Consider the following 25,122-nt stretch of genomic DNA (forward strand, 5'->3'; position numbering starts at 1 on the left):
AATATAGAACGTAGAAGAGTATGGGAATTAGGACTTGGGATTGTATTGAGTATGTGGGGGTGTATAAAACACTTTTAAAAAATATCATAAATTTAAAATAAAGTCATGCATGCTGACAATAATGACTCTTTTTGCTTGAAATTCCTGAAACATAATTTTCATAAATCATCGATAATAACACATGCTTCACAAATATCATAAATCATTGGACTCAACACAAACTCTTTAACTCATGACTTAGAGTGATTCGGTAACTCTAGAAACTTAGACTATTATGGACTTGGGAGTTTCTTATAACCGTCATATACTATATTAGCAACATGGAGTCTAACGTTTTTCCCTTCTAAGAAAGGTACCCTACATTGGTGGGAGCGTTATACTCTTGCCAGGGAGTATAACCTCAAACCCATATCTATGATCATAAATTCGGCTCTTTGACCCTCAAATCTTATTCCTATGGTGGCACGTAGTTCTGGGAAAGTAGGATGCATTGAACCCACACTTCCCACTCGGTGCTAAATAATCCTCCCAGACTCAGCTCAGAAGACGTTAGGAAATCCACCTTAATCAACTCTAGGGTCTATCATGAAGACCAAATCATAAATATATCTCATCAGTAAATCATAAAAAACTTGTGGATTCCTAACTTAACTCAAAATAATCTTTCTCAACATCAAGTACATTTTCTTATCAAATCATATCAAGTATCAAAAACTTTAAGAAAACATCATAGGGCTCATTCTTGACTCTCAAGCTCAATATCGGTAAATATATTCAATACTCAAACTTCTCATGAAAAAAGCATAACTAATGACACTTGTCTTAAATCGCTTAAAAATCATCAATACAAAATGATAATATACAACTCATGGCATAAATTCTCAATTTAAGAAATGTGATGGTAAAATAATCATAAATATCAAACTTATTCAACTCAAATCTCATAAATCATCAATAAAGAAATTTGGTTGTAAACCCACTTGCAAGGATTATAAAATTCCAATAGTAAAAAAAATCAATTCTTTGGGCACAAGAATAAAATGATATTCTTGTTCAAGCCCTACATACCTTGGATTATAATTTTAAGATGAAAAGACTTGATTGGGAACTCTTCTTCACACTTTTGATCTAAGTTTCTTAATACCTTTGACTTGGAGAACTTGATTCTTGAACAACTTGGTAAAATACATGGAAGATTCTTGAATTTTCTTAGAAAAGATTTGGATTTGGAATTGGAGGAGAGACACCCTAGCTCTAGATATTTCTTGGAAGAGATTGGAGAGAAAATGAATTGGTCTTCTCTACTTGGATATATATAGAGGCCAAAATGGGCAGAAATAACTAAAATACCCATGAGAAAATTCTAGAACTGGATTCTAAGTTTTTACCTTGGCGTGACGCACCAGGATCACAGTCCTTCACTGGAATTGGACAATTAGGAAACTGCTCAGTGGCGCGACATGGTGAAGTCACTTTACCACCTTGGTTGTGACATGGAAGGGCATCGCGATGCGGTGAAATCTAGTTGGTGCACTAAAATTTGACAATACTGATATTGATCCTTGGCGTAATGTGCCAATATCATGAAGGCTCACTGGAAAATGACAATTGCCATTTTGGCTGGCTCCGCGATGCGCTAAAGTGCCAGGTGGCACACTGTCTCACTAAAATGGCTCTAAGATAGAAAGCTTATTCAATACTATACAGGGAAAAAAGTTGAAATTAGAGAAATACAACATGGTATGAACATCAATCACTTTGGAAGTCATCCATATTAATTCAAAAGGCGTATTTAGGCATAAGAAATGATTGAGGTATTACACTTCCTAAGTGAGTATCGTGTTATCGATATAGAATTTCCCTAATTTTGACTATTTATCACATGGGAAATTTGATAAGCTTTTTGTGGATATAAGATTCTCCCAAATTCAATACCCAGGTAAGAAATGGCTAATTTAAGTCCTAATCATAAAACAGTGTCATTTTAGTGCGTGGCACATCACGGAGAGGGTCTATTTGGAAATTGTTAATTTCCAGTGGAACTCCAAGATAGTGGAGTATCACAGAGGACCCCAATTTCCCAATAGTTAATTGCCAATGGTCTGGTGTGATTGTGATGCGTCGTGTGGAAGTTTCAGGTCCCAACTAGTTGGACAACGCGATGGATCCAAATCGCGGTGACTACTAGATTCCTATTTGTCAATTTCTTGTGAGCCACTATGTTAGTGGCGCGTTGCGGTGGCCCATGAAATTGAGTTTCTCGTTCAATTTTTCCAGCTTCATACAGAAGTTAAAAAGGTCACATTGGACTTTTTTCAAGCCTCTTAAACCATGCAAACACCAAATAAAGGTCATTTACAAGCACTCTGTAATGTTTTCCTCATGTTCTCTCTTAACAAAAACCCTAAGTATCCAAAACCTCTTCCAAGAATCTCAAAAATCCACCATAGATTTTCTTAATTGAGTCAAGATTCAAGGTTCCCAAGTTAAGGGCTCCAAGACCCTTATTCAAGACTATGAATAGAGTCCCAAAAGCGAGAGTTCATCGAAAGCTTCTAATTCAAGGTATGTGGAGTTTTGAAAAAGGGTAATCCTTTCACCCTTGTGCCCAAAGGCTTATTTAAACTATAATTTCTCTACAATTTATGGGATTTTACATAAAATTGAATTGAGTTTTTTTACCTATTATTATTGGTTGCAAGCTTTTGATGTTTCCCATGAATAGAGTGTCTAATGACATGATTTTTATATGTTTTCTTAAGAAATTGCAACTGGGTCTATACCCCATGATTTTAATCCTTGAGAAGTTAATAGTTGAAATGTTTAAAATATTGATGTATATAAGTATGTTGAGATTTTGAGACAAATTGCTGAAATTTTCAGATTTCTACATGGGTTATGAATCTATATGCTATCTGTTATGCTTTTGATGAGTTTTTACTTGATATTGAATTATGAATTATTACACCCTACTTGAGACTTGCAATTTTATGAACTGTTATGCTATAAGAACCCATGATTTGAGTATTCTGAGGTTGTTGAGAAATATTTTAACCTAATGATCATTTAGCTTTGAAATCCACTTTTCTACATAAGAGTACAGATTTTATAATTGGGTTCGTGGTGAACCATGGGATTATTTCTAAAAGTGGATTTTTATGAGATGAGCACAGATAATCTAAAGGGAGTAGTATTTTGCACCGAGCGGGTAAGTTACTATGGTTTCTTACCCCAAAACTGCGTGCCACCTAGGTTGGGACTAAGGCCGAGTTTATGATTATCATTGGGCCTGAGGCCGAGTTTGTTTAGTTATCACTGGACCTGTGTTATACTCCCTGCAATGAGTATGACGCCCTTCCCCAATGTGGGGTCTCTTTCTTAGGAGGACAAAATGTTGGACTCCATGTAGCTTGCATGGTTTATGTTGGTTAAGAGAAACTACCTAAACTAAAGTATTTTGCATTGAGATAGAATATTTTTCCCTTAAAACTAAAGCTTTGAGATAAGATATTTTCCTTTAAAACTAAAATTTCCCTTGATATGAGTATTTTTCCCTAAAGCTTGAAATAAGATATTTTCCTAACGTGAATGAAATACCTTCAAGTATGTTCCAAAGTTATATGATTCTTAATTCCAAGTACTTGATTTCAAAAGAGTTATGTGTTCTTGAGCATTAAAAAAGTTTTACTCTCCATGAGACATATGACTGAGTTGAAAGTATTATTTCAAGTTTCCTTAAGCTTATGGGTAATGAGAATAAGAGAAGATTATGGATTTAAAAGTTAAACAATGATGACTCACGAGATTTATGTTACATGCTCCATTCTACATGATTCATGAGCTTTACATTTTATACTTATTCAAGTCATATTAGTCATTACTTATTGCACGCATGATTTGATTGATGAATATTGATGTTGTTTTATATAAATGCATGTACCCCCACATACTTAGTACATTCTCGAGTTCTGATCCACATATACATCTATGTGATATATTGTCTTATAATATAGGTTCAGGTGCTCAGTCCCAACCTTATTAGTGATTTCCTAGTACCTCTATCCATATTCCTACAGTGGTGAGTCATCATGGTTCAAGGACCTATATTTAGACATATCCATATTTTGAGAGACTATGTTGTTATTTCTAGTTTATTTTGTGTCAGTTAGGGACCTGTCCTAATGGATCTCTAGTTTATGGATTAGTAGAGGCTTTGTCAGACTAGTTATCAGATTGTGGTTGTGTTGAGGTTTTCGGTATTGCTTGGTGTTTTGGACCGAGTATTTTCTCTATATCTCTTTTCATATAATATGACTATGCTAGTGTTTGAATTATTTCATCTTGAAATGAGTGTTATTAGTAGAAACAGACTCAAAGGGTTAGCTTGGGGCTATTTATAGCCTTAAGCACTGTGTGACATCTCGAGAGGCGATTTTGGGTCGTTATAAACTTGGTATCAAAGCCTAAGGTTTTAAAGGATTCCTAGGGAGTCTGAGAAGCTATATTGAGTAGAGTCTTGATCATCAATATGTAGCACGCCACATCTATGAGCAAGAGGCTACAAGATATTTTAGGAAAAAGTTATTTCTCTCTTTCAGATTCCATCATTCCTATATTTTTCCCTCTCATCTAATAATTTGTGTTCTACTATTTTAGAAAATGCCTCTCCGAAGAGCGAATGCCCACAGGAACAATGATGAACATCCCCCAACGGTTAACCCTTTAAATGAGATGGTGTCTCATGCTCAGTTTTGGGCGTCCTTTCAGGCGTTATCCCAAGTAGTCACCACCAATGATTGGGCGAATAACTAGGCCACAGCTACTAATCACTAGGTAGATGATGTAGCTGCGGCTAGAATTCCTGATTTCAAGTGGATGAATCTGCCAGAGTTTTATAGGTCTAAGGCAGATGAGGACTCACAGTTGTATCTTGAGAAGGTGAGAAAAATCACACAGGTGATGCATGTTTTTAAGTTAAAAGTGTTGAGTTGGTGTCTTACAGGTTGATGGACATAGCTTATGATAGGGTTGTATCATGGAAGAAGGGTAGAGGTGAGGATGCTGCTCTTATAACTTGGCAGGTATTCCAAGATGCATTCTTGGACAAGTTCTTTCCGCTTGAGATGAGGGAAGAAAAGATTAAGGAGTTTATAAACTTGAGGCAGGGCTCCATGACTGTTAAGAAGTACTACTTGAAGTTCAACTAGTTGTCCAAGTAAGCTTCTGATTTGATTTCTGACACCCGAGCTAGTATGATCAAGTTCATGATAGGTGTTTCTGGTTTTGTGCTGAAAGAGTATAAAACTACAGTTTTGAATAGGGATATGTATCTGGCTAGGTTGATGATGCATGCCTAGCAGATAGAGGCGAATAAGATTAGGGAGAGAAATCGAGTGAGGAGTAACAAGAGGGCTAAATCTGAGCAGCATGAGTATAACCAGCCTAGGTTCCATGGAGGGAACTGCCCTCAGTTTTAGAGGCGTCCATCTATGCCAGTGCCTTTATCAGCTAGTGCTCCCACGCCTAGAAGGAGGCAGGAGCAAGCGGCAGATCCTTTATGTCTAGGTCACAGAACAATGTTGGTAACAGGCCCCATTATCCTCCTTGTGCTAAGTACGGTAGGGATCATCCTAGTGAGTGTTTTGTAGATCTGAGGGGTTATTTTGGTTGGAGCAAGCATGGCCAAAGATTTAGAGATTGTCCTCATGCTAGATAGGGGAATAGAGATGCTCGATCTCAAGCACAAGATACTAGTGCACTAGCTTTTATACCCCATCTCGCTCCTACTCAGGGAGCTTTATCCAGCACTATTCATGGCCAGCGCTAGAACAGATTCTATGCCTTACCATCCCATTAGGAGTAGGAGGCCCCTCCCGATGTTGTTACCGGTATGCTCCATGTCTTTTGCCTTGATGTATATGTGTTGTTGGACCCCGGATCAAGTCTCTTTTATTTGACCCTACTTGTAGCTATGAATTTCAAAATGAATCCTGAAAAGATTTCTTAGCCTTTCGTAGTTTTTACACCCGTCGGGGAGTCAGTTGTTGCTAAATAAGTGTATAGAGATTATCCTATTACTGTTCTTCATAGAGTCATACTTGTGGATTTGATGGAGTTAGATATGGTGGATTTTCACCTTATTCTGTGTATGGATTTGCTTTATTCTTATTATGTATCTATAGACTATCGTACCCGTGTGGTCAAGTTTAAGTTTCCTGATAAACCAGCTTTTGAGTGCTCCGAGAGTTCAGTATTTCCCAAGAGTCATTTTATCTCCTATCTCAAAGCCAGAAAGCTAGTATCCAAGGGTTGCATCTATTACCTAGTTAGAGTCAAAGACACTATGATGGAGGCTCTAACTATTCAGTCAGTTGATATTGTTAATGAGTTTCTAGATGTTTTTCCAAAAGATCTGACAGGGTACCTTCTGATAGAGAGATAGAATTTGGGATTGACTTTCTTCCTGATACTCGGCCTATTTCTATTCCCCTATACCGTATGTCACCTGCTGAGCTTAAGGAGTTAAAAGAGAAACTCAAAGATCTTTTAGACAAAGGTTTCATAAGGCCCTATATTTCTCCTTAGGGCGCACCTGTCTTATTCGTGCAAAAGAAAGATGGTTCTTTGCGTATGTACATTGACTATCATCATCTTAACAAGGTCATAGTAAAAAAATAGTTGGAGAATTGATGACCTATTTGATCAGTTGCAAGGTACAAGTTATTTCTCCAAGATAGACCTTAGATTTAGCTATTATCACCTTAAAGTGACGGAGTGTGATATTCCAAGGATAGCCTTTTGAACCCGCTATGGTCACTTTGAGTTTCTAGTCATGTCCTTCAGGATAACCAATTCCCCAGTTTCCTTCATGGACCTCATAAAATAAGTTTTCAAGCAATATCTCAATATATTTGTCATTGTTTTCATAGATGATATCTCTGTGTACTCTCATAATGAGAATGACCATACGAATCATCTTAGAATTGTCTTACAAACCCTCAGAGATCACCAGTTGTTCGTCAAATTCAGTAAGTGTGAATTTTCGTTAAGGTTTGTAGCCTTTTTGGGTCATATAATTTTAGTCAATGGTATTAGAGTTGATCCCCAAAAGACAAAAACTGTAAGAAATTAGCCTACACCTATCTCTCCATCTGACATTAGAAGTTTCTTTAGCCTAGAGGGATACTACCATCATTGTATTGAGGGTTTCTCTTCTATTGCGTCTCCTATGATCAGGCTGACCCAAAAGAAAGTTAAGTTCCTGTGGTCAAATTCCTGTGAGAAGAGTTTTCAAAAGTTGAAGACTTGACTTACTTCAGCCCCTGTGTTGACTTTGCCTGATGGTACAGATGGTTTTTTAGTGTATTATGATGCCTATAGAATTGGTTTAGGTTATGTGTTGATGCAAAGAGGTAAGTTTATAGCCTACGCCTCTAGACAGTTAAAGTCGCAAGAGAAGACTTACCAAACCCATGATCTTGAGTTAGCTATTTTGGTTTTTTCTTTGAAAATTTGGAGACACTATCTTTATGGTGTTCATGTTGATGTGTTTACTGATCATACGAGCCTGTAGTATGTGTTTACTCAGAGGGAGTTGAATCTTAGGCAGGGAAGGTGGTTGGAGTTATTAAAAGACTATGATATGAGTGTGTTGTATCACTCGGGAAAGGCTAACATAGTAGCAAATGCCCTTAACAGATTGTCTATGGGTAGTATTGCCTATGTAGAGGTAAGTAAGAAAGAGTTAGCTCGTGATGTGCATTATATGGATAGATTGGGTGTTAGGTTGCTTGATTTAGCTGAGGGAAGTACTTTGGTGAAAAGTAGTTTTAAATCCTCTTTAGTTTCAAAAGTGAAGAAGAAACAAGATAGAGATCCTAGTTTGGTCAGACTGAAGGAGATAGTTAAGGACCAAAAGGTAAAGGTTTTCCCCCAAAGAAGAGATGGTGTGTTGAGATTGCAAGGTAGATTATTTGTTCCGTGTGTTGATGATCTGAGGCAGAGGATTGTGGTTGAAGCGCATGGTGCATAGTATACTATTCATCCCAGCACTACCAAGATGTACTGCGACTTACGGGAAATCAATTAGTGGAATGGTATGAAGAAGGATATAGCCTAATTCGTAGCAAAGTGTGCAATGTGCCAATAGGTGAAGGTAGAGCACCAAAGACCTGGAGGTGTGATGAAAGAGTTTGGTATACCCACTTGGAGTGGGAGGCAGTGAATATTGACTTCGTAACCGGGTTGCCTCTTTCACATCATCATCATGATTCTATTCGGGTTGTTATAGATAGGCTGACTAAGTCTGCACATTTCTTGCCCATGCATACATCTTATTCAGATGAGGATCATGCTAGATTGTATATCCGGGATTTAGTCAGGTTTCATGGAGTTCCCTCATCCATTATCTTAGATAGAGGCACTCGATTTACCTCTCAGTTTTGGAGGGCGTTCCAGCAGGGTCTTAGTTCCCAAGTCCTATCTATTATACCTATTAAATCCGCACACCCCCTATAAATGGTATCAGAGCACAGCAATTTAAATAGTACAGAAGAGATATATATATTAGAAAAAGAATATACATGTTAGAGTCAAAATTAGATTTAGAGTTAAAACAATTTACTTATAATTAATTATAACATGTATATTCTTTTTCTAATATATATATCTCTTCTGTACTGTTTAAATTGCTGTGCTCTGATACCATTTATAGGGGGTGTGCGGATTTAATAGCTATAATAGATTTAGTAGGTTTCTAGTGAATCTATTTTTATTTGTGCGTGGATATTTTTTAAATTTTGTTTCAATATCTTTTAATAATTTATTTTTTTCGTAAGATATATTCATTAATTATTTTATCCGGTAGTAATTGCAGAGTTACAAATTCCTGTATAATAATTTATCCTATCTGTACTATAATGTATATCTAATTCTAGATTTTCAATGTTATTTATTATCTTGTGTTGTTCTTCTCGTAGTGAATTTTTTAAATTATATAAACTATCACATGTACTTTTATCTAAATTTTCTAAGGTTTTTTCTATCCATATTAATTTTTCTTTTAGGTCTTCCATTATTTTCTTAATTCAATTTCTATAATTAATTTCATTATTTAGATTTTCTTGATTTTCTCTAGTTTGTTTAATATATTCTAACATTTTTTAATCTGAATAATATCCTTCTGGGTAAATTTCTTCTTATAACTGTTCTAGACAATTTATAGTTTCAATTTCGTAGTCTATTACTTTTTCTAATATTATTTTCTTAATATCTATAATTTCTATGTTTTTAAGTATATATAATATTAAAACTTTAAGATAATCTAAATGATCTATTTTTAAAATTGGTTTTATTATAATATTTTGTAGTTGTTTGTTTTAGCCTTAGTAGTTTTTGCATATTTTTATTAAGAAATTTTATATCTTTGTTTTCCATGTATTTATCTATATTTATTTTTATCTGTTTTTCTAGTAACTGCATATTTTTTATATCTTTTTCTAAAAATTTTATGTAACTTATCATCGTAAGTATTTATAAGAGTAGTTAGGTAGTTGTGGTATATAATTTATTCTAGTCATGTAATATTTACCAAAACCTTTTTCTAATATTAATTTTCTTATATCTGCTACTTTTATATTTCTAAGTGCATACAAAATAAGTATCTTGAATTTATCTACCATCACATCAGATATATTATCATTCATTTTCATAAATTGCTTTTTTCAAAACATTCCCTTCAACCATGTACATAAAATATAGTCATCTTAGCTTACTATATACTAGATTATTCTTAAATAATATGTTCTTCCGTCACTATTAACATGGTAATCCAGATACTTTTTCCCTTAAACAGCGCCTCTACTCTGGTTACTCCCCGCCACGGCTTCTTGCCTCATTGGTTTCACCTTTAGGATGGCATAGTCCTTAGGAATATTTCTCCGTTTCCTCTTTGTTAATAAACTTCTTAACATATTATTCTTCGAATAATTCTACTATAAAGTAACTAATATGAATTTATTTTATTATATCATGATTGTTGGGAATTATGAAATTAGCTATTCATAATCATAAATAGATATACCTGTTCGGGTAGCTTTGTTATTTCTGAGTTTTGTTGTTCCATAGCTTTTTCCATTGGAATATGTTTATCTAATTCACTGAGTAAAATATTTTTTGTGGATTGGAGAGAGCAAAGGTGCTTCAACGCATGAAGGCTTGCTCTTTGCAATGCCTTCTGTCTTTGTTATATAGAACGAAAAAGATTAATTTACACATGTTTCTTAGTTTCTAAAAGTAAAACTAAAAAGTCAAAAATGGTGGCCTTCTAACCTACCCTACTCTAAAGTCATAAATCTAAGTAAGAAAAGTAAGAAAAGCAATTATTGATTTACATTATTGTACCGTAAGAAAATAAGTTAAAATATCTTCCGTTGTCGTATCTGCTCCATTATTGTTCTTTATCTGCTCCATTATTGCTCTTTATCTGCTCCATTATTGCTCTTTATCTTATCTTTCCAGCGGGCATTTTGTCTTCTTTATTCTAGACGTACCTCTGGAATAATATTATCTTCTCCATTGCACCTCGAACATTGGTGGTCTGGATATTTATGTCCAATTATTTTACAGTATCTTGTTAACAGTCCGTCTGAAATAAATCCTTTTTTTATCGCTCTTGCGGTAGATTGTTTTTCTGGGTTAAGTAGCGTCGTTATCCATTGTCTTACGTCTTCCATATCTGCTTGTCGTAGCTCTTTTGAATTTGAATATATCATTTGATGATCTCTTGAATAGTAGCTCCATATTGGGTTTCTGTTAGCATAGTTATTTGCTAGTTCTTGAATGATCGTAGCTAGTCCAATAAGTCTTTTATTTGCATAAAAATCTGGTATCTCGATTCTAGGTATCTCCGGTTGTTGCGAAATATCTTCTGGTATAATCATATCTCTTGTTAGTCCTATCTTTACAACTTGTATAACTGTTTTATTTCGTCATATAATATCTCTGCTGGTGCAGTATAACACTTTATATAAAATAAATTTCCTTTTGTTATTCTTTTGTAGGTAGTGAATATCTTGTATAATTCCTCCATAGCTGTTAGCTCTTCTCCGTCTTGGGTATATATGGTATTTAGTAGTCCGTAGTCAAAACAGGTTTTAACTAGGCTTGGGTTAGTTTTGGGTAGTGCGATTAATTTATTGTATCCTTGTAGTTTTTGGGTTATATAATTGGTATTTGGTTCTTTGATGTCTGTAGCTCTGGGGTTATGGTTTAGAAAGGTTTGTACTCTGTATATATTTTCTATGTATTTCTAGGCGGTGTAGTTGTATACTTTTTTGTCTTGGTTTAGGCTATCTCGGTATGTGTTAACTTGTGGGGGTATGAATAAATTGTCTTTTTGTGTTTTTGGGGTAAATGGTTTTTCAAATATTTTGTTCATATTTGCATTTTGGTATCTTGGCCTATTAACTCCTTTGCTTGTACCTGCAGTAGTAGATTGATAGATGTTATGGGTTTTATGGAGTGTCCCAACGTCTCCTTCTAGCTCTGGATTTTTAATGTCTTCCGATCGACATAGCTCTGCACACTGCTGAGTTAGCTGATTTGTAGCTATAGACTTCAGTTTATCTTCATTAGTCTTTAGCTTTTCTATCTCATTACCCATACTGTCCACTTTCATTGAAAGCGTAGTTAGGGTGTTAAGTATTTTTTCTAGAGTATCTTCCTCTACTATTTCAGTCTGTGTAGCTTTGTCTTGATATGTAATCTGCAATAACATTTTTGTTAGTACTGATCACTTCAATTGTAAATGTGAAATTTAATATATTTAAAACTAGTCTTCGAATCTCTTTTGTTGTAACTGAATTTTGTATTTTCTTTGTTAACCACCAGCGTACCTGTGTATTATCTGTTCGTACAATAAATTTGTTATATACAATATATGGCTCAAATGCTAATAAACATTTATATAATGAACATAATTCTTTCCTATTTATTTCCCATTTTATTTCTGTCTCGTTGAACGTACCTGAGTAGTATCTACAATGGTGTTCTATTTTTTCTACTTCATATCGATATTTAAGTACTCCTCCGTAACTATATTCACTTGCATCTGCTTCTACTATGTATATAAATTTTTTATTTTCATCTGGAAATTGCAATTTTGGTAATTCTCTACAAAGTAATTTTATTTTTTGAACTTGTTTTTTATCTTTTTCATCATAATTATATTCTATATCCTTTTTTAATTTTTTCTGCAGTGGTTTTAAGGTTTCTGCTAATTTTGGAATATATTCTCTTACTTGGTTTACTAATACTAAAAATGATTGTAATTTCTTTTTTGTATCTAATTCTTCTTTCGAATTTATTATTTTTTGTACTATATGTTGTTGCATTTTTACTCCACTTTTATCTATTTGTATTCCTAAAAATTCTATCTGGTTTTTCATAATTTCAGCTTTCTTTTTGCTTAGACTTATTCCTGATTTTTCTATTATATCTGTGAACTGTTCTACTAATTTTAAATGTTCTTCTTTAGTTTTTGTATATAATAATATATCATCTATGTATACTATGCAATTAGATAATTGTTTAAAATAATTATCCATGAAATGTTGATATCTACCTGGTGCATTTTTATATCCAAATGGTAACACGTTCCATTCATAAAATCCTTGTGGTACCGTAAATGCGGTTAATTCTCTAGATTCTTCTTCTAGCTTTAGGTGGTAAAATCCTGATTTACAGTCAAATTTGCTAAAATAATTATATCCTTGGATTTGTCTTATTTTTAATATCTTATTTGGTATTGGATAATTATATGTTATAGTTTTTGCATTTAAATTTCTATAGTCAATAACCATCCTACTTTTTCCTCTTTTTTGTTCACTATGTTTATTTACTATAAATGCTGGACTATTATGTTTACTATTACTTTTTTGTATATATTGTTTTTCTAATAATTCATCTATGTGCATTTTAAATTCTTTTAAATCATCAAAATTATATGTTAATGGTTTTTGTGTTATTATGCTATTCTTATCTATTAATTCAATTTTTATAGTAGTTTTGTGTTTTTCCCATCCTTTTAATGGATCTTCACTATATAATTGTTCTAATTTTTTCTGAATTATTTCTATTTTATTTATTGAAAATATAGTTATTTCTGTTTTATTTATCGAAAATACTACTAGTTCTACTGTATCTTCAGTATTGTTTATATTTCCTAACTTTTGTGTAATTTTTTCACTTCCTTTTATCCAATCAGTTTTCTTTCTTATTTTATTATTAACTCTTTTTGCTCTTACTTTTTGTTTGCATGGTGTTGTAAACCACCAGTCTGTTTTGGTTATTATATGTGGGTATAATTTATCTAAAAATGGCATTCCTAAAAGTATATCTTTTGATGTTAATTCATAATTATAAATTTCTTCTATTGTTAATATCGTCTCCCATACTTGTATTTTTACATTCCTAGCTTTATAAGTAATTAAGCTTCCTTCATTATTAAATCCTTTAACTATTATTGGTGTTTTTAGTTTATCCCATTTGCTTTCTGGTAAGTAATTATATCTACATAAATTAGCTTCTGCTCCTGTATCTATCATAGGCGTATAATATCTACTGTAATATCCTTCTACTACTATCTTCATTAATACATATATCTTCATTTCATGTTAAGGCTCTTTTTAAGAATATCTTTTCTTTTTTATGTGTTAAGGTTAGTTGTGTATGTTCTATATTATATGGTTTTACTTGTTCTAACCATTTTATTCCTAATATTATATCTGCTTTTTGCATTTCTTCCTTTACTTCGAATTCTATTTTTATTTTTCTAACTCCTAACATTATTTTTTTTTCTGCTATATTTTTATTATTTATTAAACTTCTTGGTAGATCTGGGCATATATCATTGTCAGTTTTTATTTCTTCATTTTTTACTAGATACTTTGCTATATGATTTTCTTCTTGTCCTGTATTCAAAAGTATTAAATATTCTTTTTCATTTATTTTTCCTGTTATGTAATATTGGTTTAAATTACTTATTGAATTTGTTTCATAACTTGTTCTTTTTGATGAGCTTGATGATTCTGGCTTTTCATTAGCTATTCTTTTCGTTGTACTTATTCTATCATTTACTATTTCTAAATTTTCTTCTGTATCTATGTCTCTATAGGTATAATCATTATAATCTATTGTTTTTACTATTTGTTCGAATGGGCTTTCTATTTGTATTTTGTTAATCTTATTTTTTCCTGTTATTTTATGTTTTGTTGTTAATACATATAGATTTTTACATCTTGCTGTAAATATTTTACTTCTTGGGGTTAATTCTATTCCTGATATTTTCCAATATAATACTAATGATTTATCTATATTCCTATCTGTTACTGCTACTGAATAATTTGCACTTATTATAAATTTAAATTTTTGGTATATTAGATTTCCTTTTACGGCAGTTATTATGCTTTTTTCTATAGGTCTTATAATTCTATCGTTTGCTAAATATAATTCTATTGGTGTATCTATTCCTTCTCTAAAACATGCTTTTATTAATATCTCTGTACCTCCAAGGTGTACATATTTTATTGGATCTCCTTTACTTTTTATATCATTTATTTCTTTATTAATTATTCTTTTGTTACTAATGGTATACTAGCTTTTCCTTTTGTATATCTGCAGTCTATTACATGTTCTTTTTGGCACACTACATAATATTCATCTTTTTTCCTAGTAAAAATATTTTTTATTGTTGGTATTTTAAATATTTTCTCTACACTTAAATCTAATTCTTTTCCTTTTATTTCATCTAATATATTACTGTCAAATATTATTTTTTGTTCTGTTCCTTCATCATTTAAATATTCTTCCTTTGTTATTATTTTTATATCTTCTTCAGTCATTTGATTCATCTATTTCGCTATCTATTTCATTATCTGTTTCGTTTTCTGAAATTTCATATATACTATCTTCACTTTCTAATTCATAATCTATATAATCTATCTGCATATATTCTGTATTATCTATTTTTATTTCTGATATTTGTTTATTTTTTGGGTTTTTAGGTAATTTACAATCTCTAGCTAAATGTCCTAACTTTCCACAATTATAACAAGTACATTCTTTTATAGATTTCTTCTTTCTATATGGTCTTTTATGTTTATAATTTTTTACATAATATCTTTTTCTTGGTTTCTTATATTTATATTTTGATTTTTTATATTTCTTATATTTCTTATGCCTTTTTCTTTTCTTATAATATCTTTCTTCGCATCCAAATTGGGGTGCTATTTTATTTTTGCAACAAGCTAAATTTCTTATTAATGTTTTTTCCATTTTTAATTCTTTTCTATATTTTTCACATAAGTTTCTATACCATTGTTGTAAATATTTTATTCTTGCTCCTAACGTATCTACTATTTTTGCTTCTTCCCAACTTTTTATTATTTTCGAACTAAATGGCTCGGGTAATTTATTAAAATATAATTTTCTTATTTCTTTACTTTCTTCTATACTATATGCTCCTTTGTAATAATATTCTTTAAATGCGCAAGTATATTCATCTATATAACACATATTACATATTGCTAATTTTAACATTAAATTTCTATTTGTATCTTTTTCTTCATTTTGTTCTTCTTCGATTGTTGTCGTACTACCAAATTCATCTTTTATAGCTGTTTCATATTTTTTTAATAATTCTATAGGTGTTAGTTTAGTTGTTATCGATGATGTTCCTTCTATAGGTTTATTAGTTCTTAATACTTTTTTGCTATTTTCGGTTAGATTTGCAAACCATAGTTTTACTGATCCTATTAGTGTTTTTTCTATATATTCCGCTGCATCTGTTATGTTTATATTATTATCTAATAATTGTTTTGTCATATATCCTATCCATAATTGTATTGTTTTTTCTGTATCTATTACACAGTCTAGATCTAAAAAGTTATAATTTTTATTCACTATTTGTTTTGGTATCCATTTATCATATTCATTATATTTTTTAAACTTATTCTTATAATATATAGGTTTTCTTATTTCTGTTGTTTTAGGGATTATATTTTCATTTTCTTTTTTATCAAGAGTATTTATTTCTGTTTGGGTATTTTCTAAGTTTTCCTCATTAATTTTTTGTTCTTCATTGATTTCTAAATTTTTTGTATTTGTTAATATTTCTGTGTATGTTTCACTATCTTCGGACTCATAATTATCTGTCTCTTCAATATCTATATTATTTATTTCTAATTCTTCATTTTTTATTTCTAATTTTTCCTTAAATTGATTTATCTCATTTAGTAATTTCTGTTCTCTATCATTTTCTTCTTTTTCTTTTTGTCTTTGTTCATACAGTTCTTTTAACATTTGTAATTCTTTTTCTAATTCAGCAATTCTACTATTTTTGGTTTCTTCTATTTTTCGTATTTCTTCCGTAGTTTGTTGTTTTATTTTTTCTATTTCCTTTTTCCTATCTATCTCTTCATTTTCTTTTTCTATTCTTACCATTGCTGTTAATTTATCTTCTAATTTTAATTCTTCTTTTTCTAACATTAGATATAAATGTTCACCTATTTTCTTATATCTTCGTCCTAGATTAGAAAATACTATTTTTATTTTTGATCCTTCGTAGTTTTCATATATTTTTTCATCTATTATAAATTCTTCTTTATTCATTTTATTGTGAATAGGTCATGTTGATATACATATTCTGAACTATCTATTTGTGATTCTAATTTTGATATTTCATCTTTTTGTGTATCTATTGAATTTTTACTAACTCCGGCAAATATATTATAATGTAGTCTTTCTATTCTTATTTTTAATTCTTTTTGTTTTTCAGAGATAATTTGTTTTAATTCTTTATATCGTTGTATTTTATTCATTTTAAATTATATTTATAATATCTCGGTGGATATCTAAATCTAATTTTATCATAATTAGGTGGTATATGTTTCATTCTTCTAGATTTTAAATGTGTTATTAATTTTGATTCAATACTAGATATTAATGTAATTAAGTAGGCTAGTTTTTGTGGATTTTCTTTTGTTTTATTTAGACTTATATATTCTGAATAATTACTAATTAAAGATTCTTTAATTTTTCTAAAAGCTTCTCTATTTTTAAATGGTCTTCGCATAATTAATTAATTATAAGTAAATTGTTTTAACACTAAATCTAATTTTGACTCTAACATGTATATTCTTTTTCTAATATATATATCTCTTCTGTACTGTTTAAATTGCTGTGCTCTGATACCATTTATAGGGGGTGTGCGGATTTAATAGGTATAATAGATTCACTAGGTTCAGACCCTGGAAGATATGTTAAGGGCATGTGCTCTTGATTTCAAAGGTAGTTGGGATGAACATTTGCCATTGATAGAGTTTGTCTATAACAATATTTAGCGTGCTAGCATCAAGATGGTACCATTTAAGGCCTTTATGGTAGGAGATGTTGATAACCCATAGGTTGGTTTGAAGTGGGTGAAACTATCGTGATTGGGCCTGATGCAGTATTTGAAGCAATGGAGAAATTTAAGTTGATTACAGAGAGGTTGAAGACCGCCCAGAGTCGTCAAAAATCTTATATCGGTGTGAGAAAAAGAGATCTTGAGTTTGAAGTAGGTGATTTGGTATACTTGAAGATTTCACCCATGAAAAGGGTGAAAAGGTTTGGTAAAAAGGGGAAGCTTAGTCCCTATTATGTTGGCCCATATAGATTCTTAAGCCATGTTGGTAAGGTGGCCTATCAGGTTGAGTTGCCCGCAGACTTATCAGCTGTTCATCCTATTTTTCATGTCTCCATGCTTAAAGATCATATTGGTGATTCCGCTGTAGTGGATCCCTCAGAGAGTGCTGATATTTAGAATAGTATTTCCTTCGATGAGATTCCTATTGAGATCCTAGATTTTCAGATCTATATACTATGGAACAAAGAAGTTCCCTTGGTCAAAGTTTTGTGGCGGAACCAGTCTATTAAGGGTGCTACTTTGGAGGTAGAAGCAGTCATGTGATCCAAGTACCCGTACCTCTTTTTCGCAAGTTCAGATTAATCTGAAGGTATTATTCTTCCTTAATCATCCCTTCAAATCTAAAGTTCAACTATGTATGTATTCTTGCATGAGTTCTAGGAATTTCTAAGGTATTCAAGAGTTTAGAGAGATTCATCTATGTGTACTCTATTTTTCCTGTGTTGCTAGTCCAACCAGCGACATTCGAGGATGAATGTTTCCAAGGGGGAGATATTGTAAGACCCCACGAAATTCTCTCATAGACTGAACCTTGGGGCATGTCAAGTGAGACGTGATTTCGACCCTAAAAGATTGAGAAGTTACTTCCTAAGTGAGTATCGTTTTAACCATAAAGAATTTTGCTAATTTTTTACTTTTCATCACATAGTAAATTTGATAAGCTTTCTGTCAATATAAGATTCACCCAAATTCGATACCCGGGTAAAAAGTTATGGCTAATTTAAGTCCTAGTCATAAATCAGCGTCATTTTAGTGCTTGGTGCATCGCAGAGGGGGTCCATTTGAAAATTGTCAATTTCCAGTGGAACTCCATGAGAGTGGCGCATCGCGGAGGACCCTAATTTCCGAATAATCAATTTCCAGTGGCCTAGTGCTGTTGTGATGCATCGCACTGAAGTTCTAGTTCCCAACTAGTGGGACAATGCGATGGCTCATCATCGAGGTGACTACCAGATTCCCATTTGTCTATTTTCTATAAGCGACCACGATAGTGGTGCGTCGTCGTGGCCCATGAAATCGGGTTCCCAGTTTAATTTTTCCATCTTCCTACAGAAGTTAAAAAGGGCACTTTGGACTTTTTCCAAGCCTCTTAAACCATGCAAACACCAAATCAAGGTTATTTACAAGCATTCTATGATGTTTTTATCAAGTTCTCTCTCAACAAAACCATAAGTATCCAAAACGTCTTCGAAGAATCTCAAGAATCCTCCATAGATTTTCTTGATTGAGTCAAGATTTAAGGTTCCCAAGTCAAGGGCTTCAAGAACCCCATTCAAGTGTACGAATAGAGTGCCAAAAGTGAGAGTTCATCCAAAGCTTCTAATTCATGGTATGTAGGGTTTTGAACAAGGCTAAGCCGTTCACCCTTATGCCCAAAGGCTTATTTAAACTATAATTTCTCTGCAATTTATGAGATTTTACATGAAATTAATTTGGGGTATTTCACCCATTGTTAATGGTTGTAAGCTTTTGATGTTACCCGTGAATTGAGAGTCTAATGGCATTATTTTTACATGTTTTCTTGAGAAACTGCAGCTGGGTCTATACCCCATGATTTTAATCCTTGAGAAGTTAATAGTTGAAATGTTTGAGATAATGAAGTATATAAGTATGTTGAGATTTTGAGACAAATTGCTGAAATTTCCAGATTTCTACATAGGTTATGAATCTATATGTTATCTATTATGCTTTTGATGAGTTTTAACTTAAGATTGAATTGTGGGTTATTAAACCCTACTTTAGACTTGCAATTTTATGAACTATTGTGCTATAAGCATCCATGATTTGAGTATTCAGAGATTGTTGAGAAATGTTTTGACCTAATGGTCATTGAGCTTTGAAATCTACTTTCCTACATGAGAGTACAGATTTGATTATTGGGTTCATGGTGAACCATGAGATTATTTCTAAAAGTGGATTTTTACGAGATGAGTGCACATAATATAAAGAGAGTAGTATTTAGCACCGATCGGGTAAGTTACTATGGTTTCTTATCCTAAAACTACGTGCCACCAAAGGTTGGTCCTGAGGTCAAGTTTATGATTAACATTGGGCCTAAGGACGAGTTGATATTGGGATCGAGGCTGAGATTGTTTAGTGATCACTAGACCTAGGTTATACTTCTTGGAAAGAGTATGACACCTATCCCCAACATGAGGTCTCTTCCTTAGGAGGACAAAACGTTGGACTCCATGTAGCTCGCATGGTTTATGTCGGTTAAGAGAAACTCCCTGAACTAAAGTATTTTACCTTAAGATAGAATATTTTTCCCTTAAAACTAAAGCTTTGAGATAACATATTTTCCTTTAAAACTAAAATACTTTCCCGTGATATGAGTATTTTTTCCTAAAGCTTGAAATGAGATATTTTCCTAACGTGAATGAAATGCCTTCAAGTATGTTCCAAAGTCATATGAATCCGAATTCCAAGTACTTGATTTCAAAAGAGTTATAAGTTCTTGAGTATTAAAGAAGTTTTACACTCCATGAGACATATGAATGGGTTGAAAGTATTGTTTAAAGTTTCCTTTAGCCTATGTGTAATGAGAATATGAGAAGATTACCGATTTCAAAGTTAAACTATGATGACTCATGAGATTTGTGTTACATGATCCATTATACATGATTCATGAGCTTTGCATTTTATACTTATTCAAGCAATGTGAGTCATTATTTATTGCATGCATGATTTGATTAAACAGTATTGATGTTGTTTTATATAAATGCATGCACCCCTACATACTCAGTACATTCCCAAGTACTGATCCACATATACATCTATGTGCTACATTGTCTTATAATGTAGGTTCAGGTGTTCAGTCCCAACCTCGTCAGTAATTTTCGAGTACCTCTATCTACATTTCTATAGTGGTGAGTCCTCATGGTTCGAGTACCTATATTCAAACATCTCCATATTTTGAGAGACTATGTTGTTATTTCCAGTTCAATTCGAGTCAGTTGGGGACCTGTCCCAACGGCTCTCTAGTTCATGGATTAGTAGAGGCTTTTTCATACTATTTATTAGATTGTGGTTGTGTTGAGGTTTCCGGTATTGCTTGGTCATTTAGACTGAGCATTTTCTCCGTTTCTCCTTTAGTATGATATGACTATGCTAGTGTTTGAATTATTTCATCTTGAAATAAGTTTTAGGCTCAAAAGGTTAACTTGGGGCTACTTGTAGCCTTAAGCACCGTGTGACATCCCAGGAGGCGATTTCAGGTCGTTACAAATACCTTACAAAATGATTAGCTTTAGTAATGCCCCAAGAACCTATCCCGAGACGTCACATGGTGCTCAAGGCCACACGTGGCCTCAAGATAACCCTCTAAGCCTGTCATCACTTTCATAACTCATTATAGCGCAAATCATGCTAATTTAATGAGGAATAACCATGTCTTGAACATATTGAAACACGAATTAATACTGCCCTATACAAATAAAATACTGAAATTTTTGTACATGCTGGTACACTAGTCTGAGAAAGCCTCTACTACATAGGACTGAGGAGCCATTGGGACAGATCCCCAATTGACTCGTACTGAACTGAAAGTAAACAACCATCTATTAACAAGACAAAATCGAAGACATAGGTCCTCGAACCATGAGGACTCACCAACCGCAGAAATGTAGATGAAGGTACTTAAAGATCACTGTCGCTTCTGAGACTGAGCACCTAAACCTATATCATGAGGAAATATAGAGTACAAAAGAGTATGGGAGTCAGTACTTGGGAATGTACTGAGTATGTAGGAGTGGATGCAACATTTTAAATATATCATAAATTTATAAGAAAATCATGCATGCTGACAATAATAACTCTCTTCGCTTGAATTATCTAAAACATCATTTTTGGAAGTCATCAATAATAACATATGCTTCATAAATCTCATAAATCATTTAACTCAACTCAAACTCTTTGACTTATGACTTAGAGTGACTCGGTAACTCATGATACTTAGATCATTATGGACGTGGGAGTTTCTTATAACTGACATAACTACACAATGTGAGCCGCATGGAGTCCAATGTTTTGCCTCCTAATGAGAGAACCTCACATTGGCGGGGGTGTCGTACTCTTACCAGGGAGTACAACCTCAATCTCATTATGACAATCCCATACTCTACCTCTAGCCCACAATTATCAACATCAATCCCACGGTGGCTCGTAGTTTTGAGGAAATACCACATGTCCCGATCAGTGGTAAATACTCCTCCCAGACTTAGCTCAGAATGCATTAGGAAATCCACCTTAATCAATATCGACTCATGGGTCTATTTTAGAGACCAAAACCTAAATATATATATCTCATCTGTAAATCATGAACATCTTGTGGATTCCTAACCCGACTCAACTCAACACAATCTTTCTCAACATCAAGTACATTTACTTTTTGAATCATTTTCAAATATCAAAGCTTCAAGGAAACATCTTAGGACTCATTCTTGACTTTCAATCTCAAATATTGATATATATTCAATAGTCAAATTTCTCATGGAAAGGCATAACTCATGACACTTGTCTTAAATCGCTTAGAAATCATCAACACATAATAACAATATACAACTCATGGAATAAATTCTCAATTTAAGAAAATGATGGTGAAATAATCATAAATATCAAACTTGTTCAACTCAAATCTCATATATCATAAATAAATACATTTGGGTGTAAACCCACTTGCAAAATCATGTAAATCAATAATAGAAAGTAAATCTTTAGGCACAAGAACGAAAGGATTGTTCTTGTTCAACCCCCGCATACCTTGGATTATAATTTTGGAGATGTAAAAACTAGTTTGGAACTTCTTCCTTAAACTTTTGAGCTAAGATCCTTGATGCCTTTGACTAGGGGAGCTTAATTCTTGGAAAACTTGGAGAAATCTATGGAAGATCCTTGAATTAAGCTTGGTCGTTGCACGATGGCCTGAAAAGGGAGTCACTACCTTGGCTTGACGGGACACTTGATGATCCACCAAGAACCTAATGGTCTACCAGGTCAACCGTCAGACTTGGGCGATTCGATATCGCAGAGTAAAACAACTATAACTCCCTTATCCAAAGTCGGATTTTAATGAAATTGGTATCAATGGAAATATTATTCAATGCTCTACATGAAAAAAAGTAGAAATTAGAGAAATACAACATGGTTTAAACATCAATCACTTTGGAAGTCATACATATCCACTCAACCTACGAATTTAGGCTTAAGAAATGATCGGGGTATTACACTTTGTTTAGATGACAGATAAGAAAGAATGCCTTACATAAGATGGTCTATAGAAAATGGAACACATCTTTACTTTATTTTCCACTTATGTGGAAAGTAGTGAAGACATAACATCGATGGATCAGTAAAACACAACAGTGAAAGAGGTATAGAAAAATCAAGAAGGTAATATTAATTATGTTTCTAGGATTCTGTATCTTGAAGAATTTAGTTAAAACAACAAAGTTAAAGCTTACTTTGCTGCCAGACAGCTTTTTAAACTCTCTTTTGTTGATTTTGACTATTTAATTACAAAAAAGAAAGCCCGAGAAAGATCTTGATGCTGGCATTCTATTGTCTGTATACCTAAAACATGTATGATATATATCTCTTTGATTACAAAAACCATCAGCGATACTCATCCTATAACTGATTCCACAACCATTGAAATTAAAGTCCTTAAACAAAATACCAAATAGCTAACAATCAGCTATACTCATTTTGTAACTAATTTAACAACTATCAAAATTAAAGTTGCTTAAAAAACATGAAAAAGCTAATTTAGTACAACCTTCACATAATACACTCAGAAACTACCACACTTTTCAAACTACCATACTCATTTGCCACTAAATAAGTATTTGTTAATCTTTGCCAGAGACAAAGCCCATACGTGACTTAGAAATCACTTAGAAATTTCCAAATAATTGGTAGGTGGATAGACTCACTGAAATCCACAACACTCTTAATCTATTTAACAACCACACAAGAGCAAGACAAAATATGGTAGTTCCGACATATTCATAACAACAATATTTATCTACATTGACCTTGAGATCACATACAGAAGACCAAGATACCATCCAAAATGGATAGCTTTATTTAGTTGAGAGACAAGAAAGAATGTCTGACACAAGACGGTCTATAGAAATTGGAATGCATCTTTGCTTTATTTGCCACTTATGTGGAAAGTAATGAAGAGATAATGTTGATGGATCAGTGAAACACAAAAGTGAAATTGATATAGAAGAATCAAGAAGGTAATGCTAATTATGTTTATGGGATTCTGCATCATGAAGGATTTAGTTAAAACAATAAAGTTAAAGCTCATGTTGCTGCCAGAGAACTTGTTAAACTCTCTTTTGTTGATTTTGACTATTTAATTATAAAAAGGAAAGCTTGAGAAAGACATTGATACTGACATTCTTTTGTCTATATATCTAAAATATGTATGATATATATCTCTTTGATTAAAAAAAGCATCAGCTATTCTAATCCTGTAAATAATTCCACAACCATCCAAATAAAAGTCCTTAAACTAACACCAAGCTATACTAATCCTGTAACTAATTCCAAAACCATCCAAATAAAAGTCCTTAAACTAACACCAAATAGCTAACCATAAACTATACTCATTTTGTAACTAATTTCACAATCAACCAAATCAAAGTCTCTTAAAAATATCAAATAGCTTATTTAGTACAACCTTCATATAAAACACTTAGGAAAAACAAGCAATAAACATTTTAAAAATACAGGGGTTTCTTCCCCAAGACTTTCTGCCAAGTCACTCTCTGGTAAAAAAGAATGTACAAAATAATTAGACATGTTTGTAGTCTATTCTCTCCAATAATGCAGAAAATATTTCGAGTGTACAATTATTAAAGACATGTTTATTGCCTCTTCTACAATAATGTAGAAACCTTAGATAATCTATATTGCACTGACTTTTCACTTTTGATGCCGCAATCATGTTCGATTCTCCAAGAATACACTACTTTTGGAGAATCAAACATGCACCCATTGACATTTTGAAGAGTTCGAGCAACATAACATGTAATTTTAACATAAAAAATACTTTTCACTATGTTATTTATTTATTCAACATATTGATATACTATGAACATGTAATCACAATAAAAACACCAAAATTCTAGAACTTAAAAAATAAACGTTCAGCTCACCTAAAGAAAGATAAGCTAGAGAAACGTTTAAGACCGAGATTTGACTAAATATAGTAGGTAAAAATAGGGAGAAACATGAATGTTACCTTTGGCTCTATAACCTCAAAAATTATGAAATATGTTCCTTCCTCCCTGGACCTTAGAGAAATCTATTCCTACAAATTTTCAAGTGTGTTAAAGAAATTTTATATGAAATCTAAAAAAACACAT

The sequence above is a fragment of the Capsicum annuum genome, chromosome 12 (assembly GCF_002878395.1).
Source record: "Capsicum annuum cultivar UCD-10X-F1 chromosome 12, UCD10Xv1.1, whole genome shotgun sequence".
NCBI classification, from domain to species: Eukaryota; Viridiplantae; Streptophyta; class Magnoliopsida; order Solanales; family Solanaceae; genus Capsicum; species Capsicum annuum.